Source organism: Sinohyriopsis cumingii, chromosome 10 (genome assembly GCF_028554795.1).
Source record: "Sinohyriopsis cumingii isolate HCF-2022 chromosome 10, ASM2855479v2, whole genome shotgun sequence".
Taxonomy (NCBI): domain Eukaryota; kingdom Metazoa; phylum Mollusca; class Bivalvia; order Unionida; family Unionidae; genus Sinohyriopsis; species Sinohyriopsis cumingii.
In genome coordinates this window covers 29,366,402-29,380,791 of record NC_142970.1, presented here as the reverse complement: position 1 = coordinate 29,380,791, position 14,390 = coordinate 29,366,402, and the positions used below count along the sequence as shown (strand labels likewise).

Below are 14,390 nucleotides of genomic sequence, written 5' to 3'. Positions count from 1 at the left end.
GCCCAAAAAAGAAACAAGAGGAATCAGAAGAAGAGAGGGATTCTTCAGAGGAAGAGAGGGATTCTTCAGAGGAAGAGAGGGATTCTTCTGAGGAAGAAAGAAGACAGGTGAAGAAAAAGAAACAGGAGAAAAAAAGAAGAAGGGAAGAAAGCGAGGAGGAGGAAGAAGAAGAGGAAAAGAGTGTGACGGTGAAAAAATTCAAAATACAGAGAGACTAAACAAGGAGACAGAAGAAGTCAATGAACTTTTAATTAAAGTGTTCTGTTGTGAATTGTGAATTAGATTGTAACAATGGGTAAAAGAATAAATTAATGATACAAGGTAAGTGTCTTTGAGTTTTGATTTTAAAATAAGAAGCTACACTCACGCACTCATACACAAACACGTACTAAAAGGGTAAAATGGGTGGGTTTTTTTTTTTTTGAGTTATTGGCAAATTGAAATTGTATTTCTTTTCGAGAAATGTGGGTGGCCCTGAAAAGGGCCTTTTTATTTTGGTGTAGGGGTGAGTTTAAGCAATCAACTTTAAGTGCCTTAAGCCTTTGCCACGGCCAAGGCCTACTTCTGGACTGCGTAATGTTGATGATGATGATTGGGTTGAAATCACTAAGGGTGGTACGGTAGGCTTAGTCACAGGGTTGACGTGTTTAGCTCGGGAAGGTCGTATTCTCTTCGGTCGTAATAAAGAAGTCTGATACATTTGTTTCAGACTTCTTAACTCCGCTAAAATGTCCAACAGTACCGTGACCGTTTGATTTTCACCCTCTTGTTTCTTTGCTGCTACTTCTTCTTGCTGTTGTTTTTTTTTTCTTACCTCTTCTTCTTGCTGCTGTTGCTGTAGGAGAAAAGCTTGTTCCGCTTCCTTTTGTCGTTGTATAAATTTCTCCAATTCTTCTTTCTGTCTCTGTCTAAAATTCTCCACTTGCGGTAATGAAGAAGGTAACGAAGGTTCCGGAACAAATTCTTGCGAGGAGAGAAAATCCACAAAATCCCAATTCACCTCTTCTGAAAGTAAATCCGGGTTCCCTTGGGCAGTCTCCCCTGCTGGTGCACCCCAATGGATCGTTTTCTGAATTTCCTTCATGTTGAATCACTGTCGCATAGATTGACTGTACACAAGCACTAGCGAATCTATATAGACCACGTGACGTCACAGACTGCTCTCTTCGGATTGGATGTGGGCTGAGTGAATTTTGTAACGCGTGTTCGGATTGGTGAATGAACTCAATCCGTTTCAATCCTTCCTCTACCTATAAATAAGCGCAGTTCACTGCATTGATTCACCTGTTCTCGTCGCTTCAAGATGTGGACCACAGTTGAGTCATCCACCCTTGTGTCTTCCATGATGTTTAGGACGGACATGCTCATGTATGTCCGATCCAAGTGGACCGTTGTCCACAGGACAAACACCAGCCTGTGGATACGTAGGATCTACGTTGAAAGACAAGGATGCCTGAAAAGAGTGCTGATTTACGGGCCAACAGTGAGACGCAGCCTAAGGACAAGAAGAAGACCAATGCGGTGCCCTTTATGTTAATGAATACATTAACATAAACCCAAAGGCCCTTTTCAGGGCCAGCCATATTTCTCGAAAAGAGAATGACTTTTCAATTGCCTACCCCTTTTTTAAATTTAAATTTAAATTTAAATTTTAAAAAAAATTTAAAAAAAAAAAAAATTCCCCTTGTCCCTAGACAAGCCCAAACTCTATTCCCCATGTTAAATTCCCCTTGTCGCTAAAACGACCCACGATTTATTCCCATGTTAATTTCCCTTGTCGCTAAAACGACCCACGATTTTTCTCCATGTTAAATTTCCATTGTCGCTAAAACGACCCAGGGGTCTCTGTAATGCTAATTCCCATTGTCACTAAAGTGACCCCCCTTACTACTGCTGATGCATCTCAGCTTCAGATATGCAGCCTAGTATATGTTTATTACATGTTGGCGTAATGAGAGCGTACTGTTGAGAGTGACCCTAGGTTTCGTGATGAAAGTGTGAATTTAATTATTGTTATTGCTGATACACATTGTTTAAGGCAAAGGATACGAAATGAGTGGTCAGAATGTCTTCAGTTTTATCAAATTGTGGCGAGAACATAAATTCCGTAACGAATAGGCAGACTAGAAACATTTTGATGATGGTATTAACATTATCATACTACTACTACCGCTACTACTACTACTACTACTACTACTAATAATAATAATAATAATAATAATGGAAAATATTTTCGGTTGGGATGAGAGAAGAAATACGAGTTCATATATATTCTAGTAGCACGTTAATACACATAGTCTGTTTCTTATGTATTTGCCATGTATTTTAGTAGAAATGAAGCTATATTCATTCTTGCAGGGCCCAATACCGGCCAAAACCCGCATACGTTACATCCCGATTCAGCACCCAAAATGGTCCAGTAAAGTTAATTCCCGTACTAAGTGATATGGTTCAACTTTGGATATTGTACTTGTGGAAATTGTACATGACCAAAGCACACATACAACCAAAATGTGCTCGAAAAATCAGTCTGAATTATTTTATCTTAGCGTTACAAAAAAAATAAGAAAACGCATTTTTTTTCAGACTCGAAAATAAAAGCTTCTGAAATTGCAATGAATGAATTATCAGATATATAAAATTAAAAATAAAATGTATAGGCTCTTTTCAATCAATTTAAGTCTGAAGTCCTAGAAATGAAAATGACCGAGCAGAGCTAGCAGTTTCTATAAGTACGCATCTGAAGCAAAGCTAACCTGTAAACTCTATATCCCATACTACACCTATCAATCATACACCAATAGAAAGGGAATACAGTGTTCTTTGAATATTTCCTAATACGCACAATGTCTTTTTACGTAGCTAGTGTAGTCAGTCAGGAAAACTAGGCATATTTTTTCTTTCTTTTTAAACTCTAATCATACACAAAATATAAACATATAAAGCGCCACTTTTTAGATATCGTGAGAGATTCACACCTATGCATACATTTAAATAATGTCAGACAGTGTGCTGTTCGCATACAAGTGTAATTTGTTTAAACAAAGGCTCAGGCTTCATTACCCAGTAGGTAAACCAAATTATAAACCGATATTAAGATTGCATTTAACATATTTTGTTTGAAAAAGCGACATTCCTGTAACATCTTGATTTTTTTTTCTTCACCAACATAGGAGGAAAACGTATACAAACAAATATTCCAACCTTGCGTAAACTTAGATAAAAATGAGGTTGCCCTAAGCCCAGACCATCAGGCCCCGTCACACAAGGTGGCAATCCTTGCTACACCTAAATCAACTAGCAATAGGATCCGACCTAACTTACAACCCCAATAATTAAACTGTATAAGGTGGTCTTATCGGTAAAATAGCCACGTTCTATCGACAATAAACAGATTTCCAAAGTTGTACATAGAATTTGAAAATATTATAAATATAAGGCACGTAATATTTGTAAATAAATATAATGCACACTCAATTATCCACATATTTATTCTGAGAACAACGACCAGAAACCTGTCAGTATCCAAGCAGGGTGGAGAAAACTATTTTAAATAAGTACGGAGCACGTGTCAGCGATGGTTTTGTTGGTATCACGTGACTACCGAATTGACATGTTTTGGTTTTCTTTAAGCTGTTGAAACACTTACAGATTTCTGGTCATTGATTTCAGAAGAAATATTTCGAAAAGTTTGTGGTCTCTTATTTTCTATGAAGCTTTCGAGATTTTCATTGATTTATGCAATTTGTTTTCCTACAGAAACGTTAACAATGGTTTTACTGCTGATATCACGTGACTGTATGACCTCTATGTCAATGAAATGTAGGTTACCAGATTTATTTAGTCATGTGACTAGGAATGCTAATGGTGAGATCCGGGTCAAATTTAAGTACCACTTTAGTTTCGTCTCGTCAGTGAGCGGATTAAAGATATAACGAATGCTATGCAATGTTTGGGAAAATAAATAATATTCCTATCAATTTCATGCAGGTATATCTCAATGAATGTCGTTTAAGTTTGCTAGGCCCGCTGATAAGAGGCTACCTTATGCCGACTCGAAATTGTGTCGGCGAATTCCAATTGTTTAATAGGCTGTGGATTCTGACCCTACACCCCAACATAAATATTTAATATCAAAAATGTGGTGGCAAGGGTCAGAGAAAACTCGGACTAGACGAGTAAATAAGCAATACCAGGTGCGCACGTTTAAATCTCCCAAATGAGTGCTCATACACTCAGATTAACGGTAAAATCTTTTTGGATAGTGACTCCCTTCCCATCCCTCAAGGTGATGTACATGGTGGAATGACCGCACGCATCAAACATGTAAGATCATTATCATCATTTAATAGCAAAGTTTATCATGAAAATGTAGTTTACTTACTGATGGAAAGCAACGAGTCTCACATTCCTAAAGTCCTTTATCAGAATCGGACTCTTTCACAACTCCACGACTAAAATGGCAGCTTACATGTAGCAAGTAATTATCTAGTGCGTGTAGTTGCGCTGTAGGTGGTGTTGAACTCTTTCGTGCGGAAAACGTAGTAGGCAATTTTACGTTTTGAGAAATAGATTCAATGTAAGGATATAATTCGCTAAGCGAACTATAGTATGGACATATAAACCTACACATATTCTTTTGTTAGTTTTTTCTCTCCAAAGACCCTGAACGAAAATGTCATTCCAAGGAATTTATTCCCCAGAATGCTTTTTGTCAATACCGTATACACTTAAGTCACTACTAAACTGATCAGCAGCTTTTGGACTTTGAACGCACCTTAGATGAGCAAATTGTTCTGCGCTCCTCCTCACCCCCACCGCTTTATAAAGTCTGCCACCAGTGATGTCAGAAATAAAAGAACACAATATTGGTCTGCATTTGCGTAGTGAGACTGATGCTTGCAAAATACACAGGCTATGCATTATTTTAACTATTTATGAGCACAGGTTATACGAAGGTGTAATATTATATCATATCAAATATACTGCTACTTACAGAATCTTTATAAATCATTCAACATGTATTCGTCCTTGAAAATCCCATGTTTACTGTACGACTATTATGCCCTGGCAACATCGTATTGCTGTTTATATACACATCAGTCATTGACAGAATACTGCTATACTATATAACAACGCAATGATGCATCAGCGACTGTAATAGTATGCATTGTAAAGGTCACTAAACATATAAAAGGATGTCGTACCAAGAAATCTCTTGCTTGTCAAAATTCAATCAGCTAACAGCGAAAATAAGCCAATAAGATCAAAATCACGTACAAAGAGTTGTGGTTTATCAAGATTTAATTCATTATCTGCTAAATACTCGAGACAAGGCTTTAAATGCATGGAACGCTTTACTACAAAATCGGAAGCCATAAACGTTTACGAAACCTCACGTGACCATATAAATGGACACGTTATCTCCGTATAGCGGGCGGGTTAGAAGTCACTAAAAAATAATAACGTTGACAGCAATGCGACAATTGTATGAGTTTGTGAACAGACTTTTCACCTTTTCTCCGTGTTAGCGAGCATTAAGATAATTCAGTCGCCTCTCTCTCTTTATCTCTCTCTTTATCAGTTACGAAAAGATATATACTAACTGATAAAGAGACAGATAAAGAGAGAGAGGCGACTGAATTACCTTAATGCTCGCTAACACGGAGAAAAGGCGAAAAGTATGTTAGCATAAAGAAAATAGGTCAGCGGACTTTTTTCCGCTATTCTTAATGTCAATCAAATACACCTAACATATCTGATATGTAATAAATAAGAAGTATGTGTTCTGTCTAGATTTAAAGTCTCTTTGTCCTACCTAGACTTATAGATGCGCTAAGTTACCGCAACTTATTTTTTTGCTTCTAATTTTCTACGAAAGGTTACTATGTCCTCCATTCGCTTTGCCTGTGTTGGCATATCCAGGACAATTGAATCTCTCTCATGGGATGTGATGGGCAGATCGAAGCAAATATATCTGCAATCCTGGAAGATTTCTTCTTTTCGTTTCAGTTATGAAATTATCTTGTTTTTGTAATTCTAGAGTTTGCTATTTTTAGACTTTCACTTCTTTCATTGCAGATTATATCTTGTTTACCGTAATTTTCTCGCATTGCTCTTTCATATCGATAATATGATAACTTCTGACTCAGTTTATATATTGGCTTTTGGGCAATCTTGGAACATGAAATAAGAACATCAGTCATATGACATCAAGGACATAGTCATGTTAATTATGCAAAAAAAAATGACGGAAGAGTATTTATCTCTTTTGATTGAAGAGTAAATCGCACCCAGAACAAATCAAATAGTTCATCGTGTCCGATAATCCAGATTGATGGCACATTTTCATATGTTGACTCTTTATTCAAAGGACATTCACACTGAAGTTGTCAACGTTAATGGACTGCTGAATTCGGTTGAGGTGACACAAACGTGAAGCATGCTTGCAAAACTTCACCGGTTTCGAATGCTTCGATAAACGCCATTGAGTGCCAACGAATGTTAAATAAATTTTAGAAAGTTATATAGTGTAATTAGAAACATAACGTATTAAACTATTAATTTTGTTATTCTTTTAAATTTTTCAGCATTTGTAGTATGATATCGTGCATTGATTTGAAACGAGTATTATCCACATTGATTTGAATTCATACGCAATTTTGTGTGTACTATTCATATTGATTTCAATTCATATGGAAAGATACGATCATTATTCATATTGATTTAAATTCATACACAATGATACGTATCGAAATCTGATTGATTTTAATTCACACGCAATGATACGAGTACAAGTCATATTGATTTGAAATCATACGTAATGATACGAGTATTATTCATATTGATATACTACCGATATTGATATTAATGAATACGGAATGAAAAGAGTTTTATTCATATTGATTTGAATTCGTACGCAATGGTACGAGTACTTTTCATATTAATTTTGAATTTGTTGGCAATGATATGAGTATTATTAGCATAATTTGAATCCATACGCAGTGATATAAGTATTTTTAATATTGATTTGATATCGTACGCAATGGCATGAACTTTATTCATACTGACTTGAATTCATACGCAATTATATGAGAAGTATTCAGATTGCTTCGAAATCATAAACATTAATACGAATATTAGTCATATTGATTTGAATTCATAAGCATTGATATGAGTATTATTCATATTCATTTGAATTGATACGCAATGATACGAGTACTATTGATATTGATTTGAATTCCTGCGCAATAATGAGTACTATTCATATTGATTTGAATTCCTGCGCAATAATGAGTACTATTCATATTGATTTGACTTCGTACTCATTGATATGATTATTATTCGTATTGATTTGAATTCATGCGCAGTTATACGAGCAGTATACATATTGATTTGAAATCATAATCAAATGTTCGAGTATTATTCATATTGATTTGAAATTGTGTGCAATGATACGAATACAATTGATATTGATTTGAATTCATACGCATTGATACGAGTATGAATGATATTTATTTGAATTCATATGCATTGATACGAGTACACTTCACATTGATTTGAATTTATACGCAATGATGAGTAATATTAATATTGATATGAACTCATAGGCAGTGATATAGGTTATTGTTCATCTGTAATTATTGATGTAGAATGCTGTTTCCATATCGACTTTATATATATATATATATATATATATATATATATATATATATATATATATATATATATATATATATATAATGTTGCTTCCATATGTACTTGTTGATGAACATAGTCGTTTTTATGTTTGATTAGGGTCTATACTGTGGTTTTCATTTGTAATCATTGATATGTATTGCTGTTGCATATGCAATTATATATAAAATACTATTTTTGTATACACAAATATACATGGATTGTTGTTTTCGTATGCAAAATTATAGATGCAGAATTTTGTTTCATATGTAATTATATATACAGATTGGATTTTTATTATATGTTACCATAGTGGGACAGTAATAATAATTCTTCTAGGTTTGAATATTTTATTAAGATCGATTCGTGACCCCTCTCATTTTTGCTATTAAAAACATGATTGCCTATAAAGACGTTGTCTCCCATTATTTAAAGACAAAAATCTCTAATTTTGTTACTATCCGCTTCCAGTGTGCGGGACTCTGCGCTATAAACACATCATTAATAACTAAAATTACAAGCATTTTAAAATCAAATTGTATTAAGCGCTACTATATGTGATACACCCAGCACTTATAGCTGTAATTATTTACAGTCAGTTTTAGCAATGGCGCTAACAAGTCAAACCTTGGGAATTTCATATGTCATTGTATCGTAAGCTGCATTTTTCATATTTCATTTATTTTCCATATCTTTTCACTCACCCTTATTCTATTTCACATTTTCTATCTTTTTATTTTTTGTTTTCTCTCTCTTCTATCTACGTTTCTATCATTTAAATATTTTTTTTTTCATGTATCTTTTTGTATTTTCCTCGTTTCATAGGGTAGAACAATTAGTAGCAACACTGCATAGCAATTAGCTTAATACATTAACATTTGATTTTCTATTGTGACGCAATACCTATATACTGTGATTACCTAAATGTGTGAGGTTAATGACTGCCATTATTGTTTGTGACTGCATATACAATATCTTGACCGGTATAGTTAGACTATACAGTGACACACTTCATGTATATTGGATAATTAGTGGTGTGAGACCTGCAAAGTGAACACAATTCAAAACATAGGATTAGAATGGTCAGAATCGGTGAAAAAAATTGTTGGTGAGCCCCAAGGCACTAAACTGAGTGTATATTTCAACACATATATAGAAGAAGGACAATTATACGCTCTACATGCAGAAGGATGTCAAATAATTGACTTTGGAATGGCAAAGGAAATCCCATGACAAGGGGAGATACTTGCAGCTCTAAACAACATAATTGATATTGGGAAAATAGATGCGCTGCAGAATGAGGGCTTCAATAGATTTTGCCTATATCCGAAAGAAAGTGGAAAGAAATTACTAGAAGCAGGCACCCTAGAAGTAAAGGGGATAGTGGCAACGATAGAAGATGCCCCCCCCCCCTTCACAAGACAAATAGAACAACGTGCAGTAGAAGTACACGCAATGGGACTCCCCATGGAAATAGAAACCAAGGAGATAACTAACAAAATCGCCAGAAAATTCAAGGCAAATGTTAAAGCACACAAGATGGCTAATATCTGGGGATTTGGACCCATAAAATCGGGCACTAGAATCATAGTGATGGAAAGAAAAGAGGCAAAGAAGATACCACCATTTTTCTACGTCATGGGCTTCAGGATAAAAACGTGGTATAGAGGGAGTGAGATGGACATGGTATGCCCCATGTGCAAGCAAGTGGGACATGCACCCAAAAACTGCACAAATGGAAACTTAAGACCGGACAACACTGGCACATATGCAAGCAAAGTGGCCACAAATAAAATAATAACACCATTACCGACAGAAATAGAACAAATGATAGAAAAGGCAAGAGAGAATACGGAGGGACTACAAACAGAAAAATAAAATGTCCAGAAACCGGAAACAGCGCAAATAGAAGAGACAAACCGCCAGTGGGACAAATTTTTAAGCCCCTATAAAACTGGACCAGCCATACTACCAACTAAGGAGGGGATAACTCTGAGCAATAAATATGGTGCTCTACAAGGAATAGAAGAGGGAGAAGAAGAAATAACAAGTGGGGAGGAAGAAGATACAAATATCTCCGGAATGACCCCCTTGGATTGCTCGACACCACTGGCACACAAAAGAATTCACAAAAGGAAGGCAAGGACGCCCACACCGCTGTCACAAGAAGAGGGAACATTTATAGACACATCACCAGAGAAAACAGTGGGAAAAAAAGAGGGACCAAATGGAACGAGGAAATGAGGAGGAGAGCGATAGCGGAGGGGATAATGAAGACGAGAAGACAGAGACAGAGACACAGACCGGGGACTCGACAAAGGACACGAACACAGAGACATACGGATACACGGATAGACCAGAACACGACGGAAAGCATGGAAACGGAAACGGAAAACACGACAGATGGAACAGAATTTACGGAAAAGTCACAAACAATAATTGAGAATAGTTCAGGGGGGACCCAGTTTCCCACACAAAACAATACTATAACTTAAAGAATTAATATAACTATTAATATCATCAATACTAAACGCACATACTTTGAATATTATTAAAAATTACAACCAGCGGCAACCTAGGAGAAAGAAAAAAATGGAGGAAAAGAACTTCCGGATTCTGTCTATTAATACAAATGGGATTAACAAAGAAAAAATTACTAAATTAAGTACAATAACAAATTATGATATCTTGTTTATACAAGAAACACACAATGGGTTCACTAAAGAATTAACCAAATTATGTTAAGAATAAATGGATGGGATTTTAATTTTTTAGAAAATGATATTAGAGGAGGAGTGGCAGTAATTATAAAAAATAAAAGGGGGATACAATGGGAAAGGAGGGAGGAAGGGAATTTGTTTAAAGGCAGATTATTACATATTATGATTGGAGAATTACAAGTAATAAACGTATATGCACCAGCAAATAAATATAAGAAACAAGAATATTTGAATAATCTTAATAAATATATTGAAAAATATAACATGGAAAAACTTATAATAGGAGGGGATTTTAACTGGGTGGGAGATGTAATAGATAGAAAGAGTGGAATTCTAACAACTAATGATTTAAGATTCAAACCAGAAATAGAAACCTTCGTTAATAACCACAAATTGGTAGATATTTATAGACATTTAAATATTTTAAAAACTGAATATACATATGAATACAAAATAAGTGAAGGCAGTAGGATAGATAAATTTTATGGAACAATTTTTAATAAAAACATGTACAAAGAAACAGGAATTGAGGATTTAAAAATATCAGATCACAAATTAATATATTTAGAAATATAAATAAAAAATTCATCCAGATGGGGCACATGAACATGGAAACTAAATTGTAAAATCCTGGACTCACAAGAACTAACAAAAGAAATTCAGGAAGAAATACTTAATTTTAAAGACAAGGGGAACAATGACATAATCAAGGAATGGGAAGAACTTAAAAAAAAACTTTAAAAAATATATCGATAAGACATTCACAAATAAGGGCATACAGGAATAAAAAGGAAAAGGAAGCCATTTTATATACACTTAAAGATAAACATAAAAGCAATATCACGAAAGAAACAGAAGAAACTCTAACAAAAAAACTAAACAAAATAAAGGAAGAAGAAATTAAAGGAAGAGAAATACGGGCGGGTAAATATACAAATATATATAAAAAAAGCGGAGGGACTATTCAAAAGAGAGGAAATAAGGAGAGGGGGTGAGAAAATTTTAGACAGAATTAAAATAGGGAATAAAATAACTACCGATAAAAACAAAATATTAAACCACATACATAATTATTATAGCGATCTATACAACTCACAAACAATAGAAAGGAAAATCAATGACCACTATTTGGAAGGAGTAAAATGCGAAACGATAACGCCAGATCATAAATTTTATGTGACGATTTCGTTTCGCTAAATGAAATTAAGACAGCAATACAAAATCTATCACTAGGGAAAGCACCAGGGAGAGATGGACTCACTGCAGACTTCTATCTGAAATTCAGTAATGAGTTGTCGCTAATTTTAGAATGGTTGTATAACAATATACTATTAAGAAACGACAAAATGACTGAAAGTATGAGGGAGGGCACGATTACATTAATTTATAAGGGAAAGGGAGAAAGGGAAGATATCAAAAACTGGAGGCCCATCTCCCTCCTTAACACAGACTATAAAATTCTTAGTAGGATACTAGCCGAGCGGGTAAAACAAGATATGGGGAAAATAATAAATAAAAATCAAACATGCGGAACCAAAGGACGAGACATGCAAAATAATATTCTAAATATCAGAACTATCATTGATTATATAAATACTTCGGGTCAGAGGGGTGCTATGGCACTACTCGACCAGGAGAAAGCCTTCTACAGATTAGAACAAAACTATATACAGAAAGTTTTAAAGAAATTTGGATTTGGGAAAAACTTCCGAAATTGGAGTAAAATCCTGTATAATGGAATTACTTCAACAGTACCGGTTAACGGAGCCAGTACAGATAAAATTGACATAAAAAGATCGGTGAGGCAAGGATGCCCCCTGTCGATGCTATTATACGTGATAGCGATTGAAATACTAAGTATAAAAATACGTGAGAACAACCAAATTAAAGGAATTCAAGTCCCGAACATAAAAGAAGAAATTAAAATGCTTCAGCACGCAGATGATTGCACTAACTTTATAAGGGATGCCAATTCATTCAAGTACCTTATGAGTGAATATGTTAAATTCGGTAAAGCATCAGGTTCCCAAATCAACCACGGAAAGACCGAAATTTAAAAATAGGCAACTGGAGGGGAGATCACTTTGGGATAACCCCAAATCTAATAAAAGGTACGGTCAAAGCATTAGGAATATACTTTGGCAATAATGAAGATAAAGAAAATTACAACCTTATTAAGAACAAAATAACCAAAAGTGTGAACATCTGGGCTCTAACGCCATTATGTCTCATGGAACGGGCACAAGTAGCAAAGACATGTACGTATTCAAATATCAACTATATAACTAAATCAATTAACTTTAAAAATGATAGGCTAAAAATAATAGATAACCAAATTATTGACTATACCTGGGATTTTAAAACTCACTATATTAAAAAAGAAATACTTTACAAAGCAAGGTAAAAGGGGGGTTTAGCACTTACTAGTTCAACTATACTAAAACAGTCAAATATAATAAATAGGTTTAAAGATTTAAAACCAATGCCAGATATGGCATGGGAAGGACTTTACATATATTGGTTTGGTTTTTTAATGAGGCATAGGAAAGACATATACAATAATAATAAACTAAGTAGACTACTGGAAACTCCCCAAAAGTTCAGGGAAATTAGAGAAATACTTATGAAATATAGAGATAGAACAGAACAGTGGGAATTAGAAAAAGACAAGACATACAATTGGATTAGGGAAGATATAACCGGGAAGACTAAGAGTAAAGTAGAGTTAGAAAATATATATGTAAACTTGGATAAAGCATGGGGAAACTGGGTGAAATTAAGGTCCCTAAAAATGCAAAGCCTCTGTTTCAAATACATGCATAATGCATGGTTGACCGGAGAAGTCGCAGTGAGGCGGCACATGATCAGAGTATCGCCGAAATGCCCACTGTGCAAAAAATACAATTTTACTAAAATACATACTATAATACAATGTGAAACAAGACAGACTCTAAGACAGAAGATAATTGATGAAATTAAAGAGAAGACTACATACAAGACGCAGAATCTATTATATCTCGACGGTAATTTTGACAAGAAAACCTTGTACACTGTGACAAATTACATGGTAGACACCATGATGAAATGTTGACAAATTATAAAAATTGGAAAAGACTGACGGACAACCCGCTGCAAATCGCAAACCTCCCATTTAGGGGAAGTAGGGGGAGGGGGAGGACCCTTTATGGAGCAAGTACTATCAATGAACCACAGGGCTATATCACAAGGCGCCACGCGAAGTGAGCAGGTCTGTGGAAGAGAATGGAAAAAGCCCATAAAGGGAATTACAATAAATACAACATAACACAAAAACTGACTCTTAACATTTAGTCTTACTTTTTTTCTTTGCTTGCTATATTCTCACTCTTCTATTTCTATACAAAATTTAGAACAAAAATAAACTTTAGAAATTTTGGAAATAAATAACTAGAAGACAACCTGCTCAAGAGGGGAGAAGTACAATAAATAAATAAAATACGGAACCCACCTCGAGCACAGTTGTCTTAATTGAAAAGAAAAATAATAATAATAATTATTTAAAATCAAACTGAGCAAGGTTATGTGTGACACCTATCACTAATAGCTGGAATTATGCGATTATCTCAATTTAATGTGATGAAAATTCCAATCAAAGATCTTCAGTGTTAAAGAGGAAATGCTCTCAACAGCATATGAACGTAACATAGAAGTGTGCCAACACTCACTCTGTACAGTAACATAGAAGTGTGCCAACACTCGGTCTGTACAGTAACATAGACGTGTGCCAACACTCGCTCTGTACAGTAACATAGAAATGTGCCAACACTCGCTCTGTACAGTAACGTAAGTGTGCCAACACTCGCTCTGTACAGTAACACAGAAGTGTGCCAACCCTCGCTCTGTACAGTAACATAGAATTGTGCCAATCCTCGCTCTGTACAGTAACATAGAAGTGTGCCAACACTCGCTCTGTACAGTAACATAGAAGTGTGCCAACACTCGGTCTGTACAGTA

General features: G+C 35.0%; 1 protein-coding gene across 3 annotated transcripts in view; it reads right to left on the bottom strand.

Moving 5' to 3' along the window:
- The window catches only part of LOC149789824 (uncharacterized), an 85,141-nt gene that overhangs the window by 64,013 nt on the left and 6,738 nt on the right, over window positions 1–14,390 (bottom strand). The window contains exon 1 of one of the 3 annotated variants that reach the window (XM_089971818.1): window positions 4,997–5,111. The exons of 1 other annotated variant lie outside the window; for it this stretch is intronic. The gene's annotated coding sequence lies outside the window, so the exon portion shown is untranslated. Of the gene's footprint in view, window positions 1–4,384; window positions 4,802–4,996; window positions 5,112–14,390 lie in introns of those variants that run through there. One more of the 3 variants, XM_089971816.1, reaches the window with a different exon arrangement.